Source organism: Mercenaria mercenaria, chromosome 8 (genome assembly GCF_021730395.1).
Source record: "Mercenaria mercenaria strain notata chromosome 8, MADL_Memer_1, whole genome shotgun sequence".
NCBI classification, from domain to species: Eukaryota; Metazoa; Mollusca; class Bivalvia; order Venerida; family Veneridae; genus Mercenaria; species Mercenaria mercenaria.
Window position 1 is genome coordinate 57,373,506 of NC_069368.1, and position 15,387 is coordinate 57,388,892.

The window sequence follows — 15,387 nt, forward strand, 5'->3', positions numbered from 1 at the left end:
AAAAAAGAAATTGATTCTGGAGAGTTGTCATTACTGGAAGTAATTGAGTGTTTTGGTTATTCTCGGCCCTTTTGAAATTGATACATTGTAGTGTACTTTTCGTATGCTGTATAAGAAGCATTTGCAATAAATATCAATAGCCATTATGTGTATATATTGAGATTACAATTATGAATACTTTGCAATTATTCAACCTCAGCCGTTTGTCTTATAACAACATATATATGGAAGGTTACAGACATTAAATCCAATTTCAAAGATTTTACTCCTCATAAACTTCAGTGGTAATGTCAATGATTTTGGTATCAGTTACTTCATTCTCAGACTCGGTGATACCAGATATCCTAAGACATCTGCGACTGTTGAACTGTTCTGCGGCGTCAGACTGAAATTCTAAAATGTCAACTCTGATCAGCATTTTCTGAGGGAAGCATTTCCTTTTCAGCTTGCAATGAGTTGATTTTACTGTGGAGACCGCCCATAACTTTTGCAATGGACTCGATTGTAGATTGCAGCATACCACTTAATAGTCTTTCAGTGTTGTAGCTATAGCTTGAATTTTTGTTTTATCTAAGATGAGAGCGGTTTGGACAGGTGATAATGGAATTATCTGAGAAGTTGTTTGATGTGTAAACATATTTGCATCTGTAGATTCGCATCCTATTTTTTTTCTTTGGCACTAATAGATCATCAGGAGAAGACAAATCTCTTTTATTACTTGAAGATATTTCTAATGTAGACGCACGTGAGTTCATTACGTTTCTATATATGGATATACTTAAAACCAGCACGACTTGCAAAACGTTTCGAGTACAGTACAGTAGGCGAAAATAACGGGTGTTCCTAACTCTGCGGACCATAGCATTCCGACAAAGTTTATAGGATTCAATCAACGTAATTACATAAAGCAGGTTTATAAATCCAATATCTTTCTAAATGTCACTTATTTACATATACTCCAGTAGAATTAACGTTTTTCAAAGATCCATCAAAGGCACGAAATCATGAAAATACATAAGCAACATGTCCGCCATTTTGTTAACGGAATTATTTATTAAACAAAAAGGGAGTGTGAAGGCAGAGACACAGACAATAAACTAGACAATATACATAACTTATAAATCGAAAACAGACAAAAAGCAAGTTGAAAATAGGACGGTCATTAACCTATATCAAGATGTGTTAGAATAGGGGAAGGTGTGTGTGTGAGGGGTGCGGGGGGAGGGTGTACACGTTTTCAGTTACCATATTTTCAACTCCACAGAAAAGACTGTTAATAGTAAAAGATAAATCCGCTGAGACAAAATCAAGCACCAGTGACAAACACCAGACTGTTTAAAGTAAAACATATAAATCCGAGATATCAGTACACTAATGCATTCACAAACTTGACTGAAAACAATGTACCACAGAATTACTTTAAGGGCACTAGTCAAGTCGCAAGACAAAACCCCGCTAATATCGTTCGCTTTTGTAAGATCTCGGAGAAAAGCATCACAGTCTTGAGTGAATGATCGCACTATCAAGTAGGAAGTCGTAGCGACTTACTGCAGAGGTATCAGTCACGAGATATCTATTGTGCTTCACAATGTATGCATTGTATACTCTGTCGTTAACAGTCTTATAGACTAAGTGCTGTATTTCTTTAAAAGCTCAGGCGTTCTGTGATAAAATTTAGTGAAAGGCTCCCGTAGTTTGTATTAGCGATAACCCTAATCTACTATTTCAGAATCTTTACATTTTGTAGATGTACGTCCAAAACATACACTTCTAAATATGAGGTATATGCTTTGTTCAGTTATTCAGTAATTATTTTAGATAGATGTATTTCACCGTTTCTATAACGTGTAGTTTGCCCATTTGTAAGATGTCTTCTTACCTTGAGGTGTTAAGTTTTAATAATGTTAAACTGGGTCTCAGTAGGCACAATAAGCATGAAATCTTGCCTTTTAACAATTTAGAAATTAATCAGGAAAGAAGGGATACAATTAGTCCCCATATGGATACCAATTACTTGTCTGTGTTTTACTACCAAATTTAATAAATATTTTATCCAACAGAAACCACTTGTTTCACATACCTGGTCACAGATCCAGAAGTGTATTTGTAAAACTTATTGTTTAATGCTATTTTCTACATTACAGGCCAAACAAATTACCTTTTCTCTTACAAGTGTTTTATCAGTTAAAACTTTCTGTTTTCTTTTTTCAAATTATGTGGTAAATCAGTATAAAGGGAAGAAAATCGTAATTGCAGTGATAATTATCGAGCTACAGTCATTCTTTTATGAAGTTTAGAATATATTGGAAAATGCACATAACGAACTATTAATTGTACAGCACATTGTTGTACGCACAACACAAACCGGAATGACTGTACGTAATAAAATAAAAGATATCATGTCAAGGCAGTCTAGGCGTTCCATATCTGTGTTTCATTCCAATATGTGCGTGCCAGATTCAATTAGTACTTTTAATAACAGAAAACACATTTTACACACTACAAGAGAAAGTAATTTTGCCATCAGTATTGCCAGTGGAAATAGTTTAATTCAATAGAGTTATACAATAATAACACAATATAATAACTCCAAGATAAATCTCTTGCGCCTATAGCTTAAATGACGGAAAATTGTTTCTCTAACAGTGACATCCATTTATGTAATTGGTGACACTGTAATACCTCCTCATATTGTATGTGACTTCTCATATTCTATTTAATATGTCAGCATGACCTCGCTTCTATATTTGACTTTGGTTTGGAAAATGGATTAAATACTTGGTCACACGGAATATGTTTTCCGGTATATAGAACGAACTGAATTCGTACCATCTATATTCCAAATATATATTATTATACACGAACAAATCTGTGTTTGATTAAATTCTTAAATGTTGTTTCCTCTCAAAAGCTCAGAGTACTGCACTTTCTTCTGGAACAGACGTATTACGGCAGACACTTGACACTCCATTGTACAATGTCTTAACAAAAATATAATTTCTTAGTGTAATTATGCATACCATGAAATATACAAACAAAACGAGTTAACATGATAATTATTATATTTCCATGTGTTTTGTTCTTTGTCAGTGTTGCTTGTTGTCATGTATTTTAACTGTGTCTGAAAGTTCAATAATACTGTTAATATCGAGGAGATACAAAACTGTCCTCCCGGGTTGTTCACCTGTGACAAAAACATTTGCATAATTCTAACCGAACATTATCTTACACGTTAAATCTAGACAATTATCGTACCTCAGTACGGTACGGTTGCTAAACTGTTATTGGATTTATTTTTGTTAATACTTGCAAACGATGTTACACGTGAATTCAAAATATTCGTGAATAGCAAGGTGCATCACGTCCTATTGCACGAATACTGAACACCGCGAAAACGAAATTGCTGAATAAATCATGCGCAAAAGTTATACGATCTACAGTATGATGCCATCATGTTTACATAACCGATGGTTGACCTTTACTGCTTGTTGGCTGCAATATTCTACAGTAAATGGTAAAGTTTGACTTAGTTTTTCCTATAATATCGTCGTTTTAGAGTAAAACAAGAGTATTGTCAAAACAGGAACACACTTAACAAAGTTTGCCGGTCAATAATCAAAACTATTTTGTGCCTCTGTATGATTACATAAGTTGGCAATTATCTATATGAATCTTGGTCTTCTATCACATTGACGTGGTCTACTTGTATGCCGACTCCATTCAATTCAAGAGATCTAGTCATTGTGAGAACAAATATTTGATTGATTAGCCCCAATCCCTGCAGGGTCCAATTTGCGGGAAACAAATTGGAGTCTTAGTTACACCTAATACAATACGGTTAACGTTTTATCTGAAAGATCTGACAAAATATGATGAAAATTCTTTCAGAATAACTATTAAATTACGATCTTTTCCTTCGTTTGTGTTCCATCATTTAAGTTACGAACGCGTCGTAAATAGAAGCTATGCATTTATTATTTATCGTTTGTATAGCGCGAAAAGCGTTGTATAATTAGTTTCTGTGCATATTATCGGTATTGTTGCAGAGAAAAGAGGACATTCAAAACATTTAAACTACGTTTCCAATTTCAAATGGTACTTTTGAGGTATTCAAATAAGTGTTACTTTGTGGTCTTCAGATTCAAGTTTAAGTTGCACATTAAATATCCGGATAAATTAACTACTGAGCCTGACATACGCCATAAAACAAGCCACACGTAATAACCATTGTAGTAATTGATATATTAGCGACGTATGAATTGTGCTTCTTAATATTTTCCCAGTACTTTCAACAGTTTTTATCATACATTGGAAAATCGAATTCAAATTTGCAAAAACAAATTTGGTTCGAAGTGGTGCTAAATGCAGATTTGAAATTCAGCTTTGTTTGTAGAGTCATTCTTTCCTTTACATTATTGACATACCGCGAACAAATGTAAGTTACACAATATACCCGTGTATTGATAATTTTGATATGTTCTATCACTGCAGTAGTGCAAATTATTAAGAAATAATTCTGAAAAGGAAATATTCAAGCGTATACTTGTTGGCAGACATACAATGTCTACTATCGTCTGTAGATTTATAATATAAAATTGTTTCACTCGTATCCGCCTCAGGGGTAACTATTTAGGTTGAATAATCATTTCCTTGCGTGCCATATTCAAACAATAATAGTAACAAATAAAATTCTTTATAACACTATTTAGTTGCGGTATGACATTTAAATAAATGCTGGAAATTAACAGCTACAGGGAGGATCCAACGATCAATAACGTCGAGTTCCGGTTACTGCAGGATATTGGCGTACAAAAGCACTTTAAGTTTAGTTCAGTATGCGTTCATCTTTCACTCCAGATGTAAGATAGATTTTTTCAGCACGGAAGAACACACCGGAGGCTGTTGTTCAGCTATGCAAGAAATGTTGTTCCCAGTCAAATTTCAAGCCTTAGTAACTATGTTTTTGTCGATTCAGTTCCCATGTCCAGCTATAACAATATATATATATATATATGTCTTTATTTTGCACTTGTTACTCTGTACAAATTCCAAAATTCTACGAAAGTTTGTATAGCACTCCTCTCCCCTTCAGTGGCCAGTATATATTTGGAAATGAATATTAAAATATAAGAAAAGGCTTGCTGAAAATTTATTGTAATATACATGTATTATTTACAATATATTTTCTGATTTAATTTGTCACATGTTGTAAAAATGATTAAAAGCTATAAAGAACAAGTTATTACGTTGTTGTATTTTATTCTCTTTAGAGTACAAACACAGATAACAACATTTCATATTATATACAATATTAAGGTAGTTCTGCACGTTTGGATCAAACTTTTTCTACAATGAAGAATTTGATTAAACCATGATTTTTCTAAAGTTCAAAGTGTACTTAGAAAATTCAGCAATTAAAAAAGTTAGGGTCGTGTGCTTGATTTTTTTGCTAGACAGATTTGAAAAATTTGAACCTCACGCAGTTTTTCATAATGGGAGCCTATGGAAAGTTACAACTTTCATAACGTTTTCGCGTATAGACATTTTTCTACAATGTAGATTTTAATGAAACGTCTCACAGTTGTAAGTAAACATATGGTCTATAATGTGGTGAATTAAATGTATAGGTCCGTGTGCTTATTTTTGAGATATTTGACCATGCCTGAAGTGAACCGCAATTTTCAAGCTAATTTTAAGGCATTATTTTGAATTATTTAACATGTCAGATGTACATGTTTAAATATCATATTTTAACTTTAGAAAGATAATAACAGTGACACTGTAATAAATTTACTCACAGACTGCCATTTATTCATAAAATTATTTTCATTTCCGTACGCCGAATCCTGGCTTTTACTCTACGTTTTCCGGATAAATGGCGGCAGCGTAAGCAAAAATTCAACAGTTGGAAAAAATATATTAGCTTTGCCTAAATTAAACTAAAAGTGGTGAAAATGTTATAAAACTAAAGATGACTAAACGCTGAAAGAGATACAAACGATTAAATAAGAGGTGCATAAACTATAACGGGTCTATTAGCTTGATATGCGCATGGAGGTGAAAATCCTTTGTTTACACTATCCGAAAATTGTGTATTTCTATATAAGTGGAACATCATTCAGCAAATAGATACATAATAAACATTGATTATTGTGTAGAGGACGTTACTGAATATGTCAAATCACGATCTAAAAGGTACACCATCTGTGAAACGTCCGATTTGCGATACAGTTAGCCCATCCCAGGCAGGTCTGGACCATGTCGGTGCACCAGATCCGACCAGAACGAGAATACAATCCCCGGGTTCTGAATCTCAGACTATTATATTGAATAATATGGAACCTCAACCAGAAAGTATTAATCTGACAGACCTGGTGAAAACTGCAATTGCCAGTGAAGAAGTCACTGTTGCTCTGACTGCTGCTATGGTCCCTGCCCTATCAAATATAGTAGAAAGAATTCTCCAGCCAATAACTGATTCAATGAACGCCCGCATAAACTCTCTTGAAATGGTTCAATCCAGTCAAAGTGAAACCATTGATGAACAAAAAGGTAGAATTAAAACACTAGAAACTGAAAACAGAAAGCTAAGGCAAGATCTGAAGTCAGTTAAAGATGATATTGATAATTTATACATGAAAAATGATGACTTGGAACAGTATGGAAGAAGATCCACAATCAGGTTCCACAATGTACCAATCAACAACAATGAGGATGGAACAACTCCAACCACTGATGATATTATCATTGACATTTGCCAAAAAATGAAAATAAATCCCACCATTACATGTGATGATATAGACAGAAGCCATGTAATTGGAAAGAAAAACAACAAAGGCAACTTTCAAATTATTTGCAAGTTCAAGATTTGGAAGCAGAAAGATACTGTATTTAGGTCAAAGTCAAATCTGAAAACATGTAAAACAAACTCATTCAATGTTTTCATCACAGAGGATCTCACTAGAAATAGACAATACACTGTAAAGAGATTAGCAGATCTCAAAAAAATAAACAAAGTACATTCATTCTGGACCATGGATGGCAGAATCTTTTACAAACTGTCTGAGAAGGGCTCTGCCAAGATGTTTAGACACACTGAAGAGCTTGATCATTTGTCACCAGACCCAACAGATGAAATGATGCAAAACCCTTGGTAATATACTATCAATGACCAAGGATCTAGGACAGTCATTTTTCATGTTCTGAGCTCAATATTCTCCTATTAAGTTTTTACTAAGTATGATAATAAATGTATCAATTCATCCTGACATGAATTTAGAAATTCCTTGTAAATTAATACAGTTGGCATGATCCAAATTATTTGAAATGTTATTTGTTTCTTCTTTGTTAGTGAAAATAAAGTTATTTTTAGTCTATGTTGTAAACATGCCAATCAAATTTTGTTTAATTCAGCAAAAATGTTACAAGTTATTTGAAATGTTATTTATTTCTTCTCTGCTAGTGAAAATATAGTTCTTTTTTGTTTAGATTATGTTGTAAACATGTCAATAAAATTTTGTTCAGTTCATCAAAATTACTATATGAAATAAAAGATAAGTTTATATAAATTACAAAAATTGTCCATTTGACACTATATGCTTGGGGTATTATTACAAAACTCATACCACAATTGTGTATTTTCATTCTGCTTTAATTACATGATAAATTTCTGTATTATTTATCACGCACACCTCAACATTCTATAAATAGAAATGTCTTTTTTCATTGTACATTAATATCATGATTAATATCTGTAATAATCAATATGTATTCCTCTACATTTGATAATTGGAACTTTAAATTAATCTGTTTCGAGTATCATTACAAAAACACACCACATTTCTTTTTTTACATTTTAACTACATGATAATCATTCGCATACCTCCAATTTTTATGAATTGATCTATGAACATACTTGCAATCTTTTGAGTATTATTACATTAAACATTATTCCACGTTTGTTTATTCAACATCACAATAAATAATACGATAAATAATTTGTATAAGTTTATGCATAGCAAACCTTTACATTCTATAAAAAATAGTTCTGCTTAGAGTATTATTAATTAATCTCATACCGCATTTGTTTGTTTACAATGTGTATGTTACATGACAGATTTTTGTATAAGTACAAGCATACCTCTTCAAATATACTTCGGTAATATTACAAAAACTCATGCCTCATTTATTTATTTACATTTTAACTATATGATAACTATTCGCATACCTCTACTTTCTATGAATTGATCCAATGCTTTGAGTGTTATTACATGAAACATACCACATTTGTTTGTTTACATTGTATATGTTACACGAAGTACACGCATAACTCTTCACTCTGTACTAATTTATACACTTCGGGTATTTTTACTATAGTTCATACCACATTTGTTTATTTACAATGTACATGAAAGATATATGTATTAGTACACGCTAAACTCTACACTCTATGCTAATTAATACAATTCGGGTACTATTACAAAAGCTCATATTTTGTTTGTTTAATTACATTGTATTTATTACACTAAGTCTTACGTTTGTATTAGTAAACGCATACCTAGCGCATTCCATAATAAAAGTGAAGACCAATGATATATCAAAATGCCCATTCTCTACTTTAACAATTCATTAGCTGATTAGTATATCTGCACTAATTTAAACATGCACATGCGTGCCTAATTCGTCCTGAATATATTCAACTATGTTTAGCTTTGATAGAGAAACGACTTTTAACGCTATTTTGTATCACTGTACTGTGCAGGGTTGTATACACTATGGTAGTCAATGTCTAGATTTCTTGACATTTACTGAAGTCGTTAATTGTTTTTGTCATGAATATTTAGATCTCTTATTGATGTAAGCTTTATTATCAGTGATATAAAACACCCTATGCTTGATAATCGTTAAAAATCATACTGTGTTCATTCAGGTGTCATAAGCGGGTATAGAGCAAATGACTTCTTTATTTTTCTTCAAGTGCACGTATACGGGTACGTGCTATAAATACACGTACTGAACACCGAACATTACAGTAACCTTATAGCGAAACTTATAGCGATAAGTAATTACCTCCCTGACCAAAATAGTATACATAATTGTTACTAATGAATTTTTATCTTTTTTCATAGAGTGCACGTATACGTGTACGTGCTGCAAATACACGTAGTGAATAATGTACATTAAAATCAACAGAGTTACCCCATTACGATAATCAATTATCTCCTTGACCAAAATTGTATACATAATTTTTACAAATCAAGTTCAAATCAAATGTCCGTGTAACAACATATTTACATTACTATTTATGTAAAAGAGCATTATTTACATCCATGAGAAAACCGTACTAGTAAAAGTATTAAGAAGGGTTAGGTCACTATGCGATGTGCATGTTTACACACATCATAAAGTGTAAGATATATGTCAAACTCCACACGTATTAGTAAACGTACATGCATAAATACCCGAAAACCATACAAAACATCAACAAGTAAATAAGTACTTTTATAATTCCAAGAAAGCATTTTCCCTTTATAAATAATCCTTGATTCCATTTCTAACACACTCAATATGTAGAGCACTTTTAAAATCTTCATCAAGATTTTTCCGTGATATCCATGCAGATTACTGATAGTGATATATACAAAGAAAACTTTGGTCCATCAATTATTACACTTCAAATCTTGAACAGATTTATAACCCTTCCTTGAGTTAAGATAGATTTTACGTATATGAATATTTTAATACTATAAAGTACACCAAGCTATAACTTTAGTATAGGTATATGTGTTTGATTAGTAAAATATATGTAAATATGTTTATATGTATATTTATATACGTGTGTGTATTAAAAGCTTGATCAAGATTTGTCCGTGATATCCATGCAGATCACTAATAGTCATATATTTAGAGAAAACTCTGGTCCAAGGGAGGCTAATTCAATTATTTCACTTATAACATTAAACAGATTTATATCCCTTCCTTGAATTAAGCTGGAACTTGCGTAAGTACATCTAGCTATGAATTTAGTATAGGTATATTTGTATGATTATGTAAATATATGTAAATATGTACAGATGTATATTTATATATGTGTGTGTATGTATATTTGTATGTGTTGGTATAAGAACGAACGAATATGTTATGTGTTTGAGATAATATACAGTCGTCAAATTGCTCATTTTATGTATCACTTGTAATGTTGTATTTTCCAACTGCTGCAGTTGCTGCTTATTCATAACATGCGACATCTGTGTATGTCGAATGAGCTTATTTTCATGTACATTTTTTTCTTTTATTATTCTCTCTATATTTTCTGTCTGTTCTGCTTGTCCAGCGTCTTAGGGCCTACGATCAATACGCCGCTACAAACCACACTTTCTACATATTTCTATATCCATTTAGGTAATGAATGAACTATGTGTCTATCGAGCGGCAATAGGTCTTTTTTACAACAGTACTCAGAAAATTAAGGGAAGATGTCGTTTTTACTGCCAGCCAATTCTAACCATTGTTAATGCCTTAATACAAATAATACGTGGTACCTTTTGTCTAATAAGACAAATAATGACAATAATTTTTCTTAATTTTGTTAATCTACAAAATGGAATTTTAGTATCCTTTGGAACTATCCATGCTGCTATCAGAGAATTTTACCAGCAGACGATTATTTGTTTTTGAATGTTGAACATGTTTTTTATCTTGATAAAATTATTGATATTATCAGGCGATGTTGAAGAAAATCCTGGTCCGATAAACAATGAGAACTGTCTGTCGGTTTTTCATCAAAATATGAGAAGTATCAGAAACAAACTCGATTTGTAAGAGACAACTGGTTAGATTTTGATTTGCTCTGCTTTACCGAAACTCATTTAGATATTTTAGTTGACACAGAAATGTTGAAGTTAGAAAACTATAGTGAGCCTTATCGCAAGATAATACCAATCATTCAGGAGGCCTTTTATTATATGTCACAGAACATCTCATATCTAGTAGAATTTTTGATCTTGAAATAAATCTACCTGAATCATTGTGGATTAAAGTAAAATGTCGGAATGAAATATATTTAATTGCTACAGTTTTACAGACCGCCTAATGCTACTGTCGATTTTTGGGAGAGACTTAATATTTCTATCGAAAAGCTTTTGATTTAAGCAATAAGATCTTAATTGTAGGTGACATCAACGAGGACCAACTAAATTTGACTAATCATAAATTAAAGATATACTAATGTTAAACGACATGGTTAATGTTATAACAGAACGCGAATAACTCCTCTGTCTACAACTCTTCTTGATCCGATTGTTATTTCAAATGATATTTCAGTTTTGCACCATGGTACATTTGATACTCCGCCAAACATCAGTGATCACTTAGGTACTTTTATTTACGTTAGATTTGACCGACCTCCTCAGTCCCGTATAAACGGCGTGTCTTGAATTATAACGTGCAGATTTCTGTAAATTAAATGATTTGATTAGAATATCTGACTGGTCATTTATAAATTCAAATACTATTGATGAGGCGTCATGCCAATTTACTAACAAATTTATTGAACTTGCGAAGAACTGCATTCCAACCAGTTATATCACAATAAGACCCAATGATAAACCATGGTACGACTCTGAAATTCGTCGTGTGACTCGTCAAAAAGACCGAATGAAACGAAAAGCTCTTACTACAAATAATATATCTGACTGGAAACAGTACACTAAATTACGCAATAAAGCGAGTAACTTAATAAAGCACGCGAAAGAACAATTTTTCAGTAACTTAGAATTTACTCTCAATGAAAATAGTTCAAGCAACCCAAGGTTTTATTGGAAAATGGTGAAAATGCTAGTTAAACAAAACAAAGGTAGTGAAGTTATTCCTCCCCTTGAAGTATACGTAAACAACAACACTTTATATTTTACATCTGATGAAGAAAAAGCAAATTGTTTAAATGATTTTTTTGTTTCAATCTCTACAGTCGACTCTTCTAAATCTAAACTTCCTCAATTTACATTGAAAACTAGGAATATACTAGAAGAATTCGTGATAACTGAAGAAGAAGTTACTGATATTATATCAGTTCTGTTGGTTAACAAAGCGTCAGGCCCGGATGAAATTAGTCATAGGATGTTAAAAGAATGTAAGAATACTATTAATAAGCCATTAAGTATGTTGTATAACAGGTCACTACGCGATTGCGAATACCCGAACATATGGAAGTCGGCTACAGTTATGCCGCTTTTTAAAAAAGGTAACAAAAATACACCCTCCAACTACAGGCCAATTTCGCTTATCAGTTGCATTGGGAAAATTATGGAAAGAATCATGTTTAAACATTTTTATAACCATTTACATCTAAATAATGTATTATACCCAAAGCAGTCAGGTTTCATACCAGGTCATTCGACAGTGTATCAGTTAATAGATATTTACAATCAAATTTGTCAGTCTTTCGATTCTAAAATACCGACATGTATGGTGTTCTGTGACATATCAAAGGCGTTTGATCGAGTATGGCACGAGGGTCTGATTTTCAAACTTAAACAAAATGGTATTAATGATAATCTATTGCTATGGGTTAAAAACTATCTTAAAGAACGTAATCAAAAAGTGTTTGTTGGATCATCTTTTTCTGATACGAAATATGTTACAGCTGGTGTTCCCCAGGGCTCAGTGCTTGGACCTCTCTTCTTTTTAATCTATGTTAACGACATCACCGAAAATTTATTGAGTGTTACACGTTTATTTGCTGATGATAGCTCGTTAGCTGTTTCATCATCAGACATAAACTTTATGCAAAATACTTTAAATTCTGATCTTCAGAAAATTAGTGACTGGTCCCAGCAATGGCTCGTTGAATTCAATCCAAACAAAACTGAAGTAGTATTTTTTACCTTAGGATCAGAACGCAAACCTTCGTTGATATTTAACAATGTTCAACTCGATTTTGTCGAAAGTCATAAACATTTAGGACTGACATTTAGATCAGATGGAAAATGGCATGATCATATTACTAACATCATCTCATCAGCATCGAAAGTTATTGGATCTATGCGAGCTTTAAAGTTTAAAATAAATCGTAATTCACTAAACCAGATATATATTTCGTACTTGAGACCCATATTAGAGTATGCTTCTGTTGTATGGATGGGTGTACTGAATATGAGAAGCAGTCTCTAGAAAAATTGCAGTATGAAGCTGCAAGAGTTGTTACGGGACTAACCCGATCTGTCTCCATTGAAAAATTAATAACAGAAATAGGCTGGGTTTCATTAAAAGACAGACGTATTATTCAAAAACTAACTACTGTATACAAAGCAAGACAAGGAAAGCTTCCAGATTATCTTGCTGATTTATTTCCTGGAACTGTATCCGAATCAAACTCATACGGACTTCGTAATAGCAATGACTACGTGACATTAGCCCGCCGCACCCAGATATATAATTCATCTTTTATTCCATCTGCTACTTCTCTATGGAATAATCTTGAAATAGATATTAAAAACTCAGACTCATTGAATATTTTCAAAACCAGATTGAAAGCGAAATACAAATCAGATACAGTTCCTAAATATTTTTGTATTGGTGACCGAAAATTTTCTGTATATCACGCACGCTTACGCAACGGCTGTAGTAACCTGAATGCTGATCTTTTTAACAATCATTTACGCAACAATTCTTCATGTGAATGTGGTCATCAAAACGAAGACGCTAATCATTTTTTCTTTAACTGTAGAAATTATCATACTCAGAGAACCGTCTTGTTTCACGAGACACGTAAATTTCATCCGCTAAACCTACAAACAATTCTGTTTGGGAATGATCGATATACGGAAGATGAAAACACGTTCATCTTTCTACAAGTTCAAAAATATGTAAAACAGACAGGCAGATTCTAATGACACTTTCTTATATATGAAAATATCTTAACTAATAGACGACACTTTAAAATGCTGGACAAGCCCCAACTCTCTCTCTCTCTCTCTCTCTCTCTCTCTCTCTCCATCAATTAATTAACAAATTATTTCAATATTATTAACACAACTTCGCATATTTATTTTGTTTTCTCCGCCGAGTTATATTAAGTTATTTCTATTGGGAAGGGCCGTTTACTGATGTTGTGAGAACTTGTGGCCCGACCCATTTGCTTATTTTCTTGGCTGTACATGTACATTTTTAATGTTTGTTGTTATAAATGTAAATATTAATAAGCAATAAAATATGATTAAACATAAATGACATTATGCTAACACTTCCGGTTTATCAAACGTGCAGAACTACCTTAAAGGCGTACGCTAGAATTCCCTGTATATGAGATGGGCGAAAATATTCCCAATAACAGAATTTCTTTAAACTTTAGATATTGAAGGACAATCATCTAAGAAACAAAAAAAAATGCAATAAAAATAATAGGTCACCGGATTCGAAAAAGAGTTATCTGCTCTTGAAAACGTCATTTTTGGAGGAAATGCCATTTTCAAGGGCAGATAACTCTTTTCCGATACCGGTGACCTATGATTTTTATTGCATTTTTTTGTTTCTTAGATGATTGTCCTTCAATATCCAAAGTTTGAAGAAATTCTGTTATTGGGAAAGTTTCGCACCAAATTCTAGCATACGTCCTTAAAAGGCAAATGTTATATTTACATAGTTTATTTTACGCTGAATATTAAAAATATTTTTATGTCTTCATACAAGAAACATCAAACAGGTGCACTTCTACATGTTCTAAGACATCCTTAGAAAAAGAAATATCATCCGCGTATGCGGATAAGATGATGCAACTGGGACACTCTGTATATCATGAAATCATCCCTTATTCAAATATGCATTTTAAACTACATGTCTCAGTTAAAATGTAATAAATCAAAATGCTTGATGCATCAGGGGATGTCTTAAACGCTTCTTATCACGCAACTTTATCCAATTATTTTTATAACCAGTAACAGTAATTACATTTGTCTCGTGCAATACGATACTTTAATATTTTACGAGCAGCAAGAATATCTTTTTTGTGTTACCTAATCTTTGACATTGGAAATATTATCTGCGTTTATGATGCAGCGCTTAATAATAGCCTACTTGCAATTGACATGACAGGATAAAAAATACTTTCCACTGACGACATAATGATGCATAACTTCCCTTGAGAAAAGGTGCCTCTACCGCTGATAAATTCGCATGGCATTTTGGGTCCCCTCCACCATAGGAAGTTGCAAAATTACTAGTGTCTTTGTATTTTAAAAACATAGAAATATTCTGTGAGAAAAAAATCAAAGTATAGATAGTAAAGTGAGATAAATAAAAGCGATTTAAACTATGAACTCTATTTGTAGCATTAATAATTTTGAAGACGTAAGAAGAAATTTTTATACTGAAACAGACTCTTTTAATTTC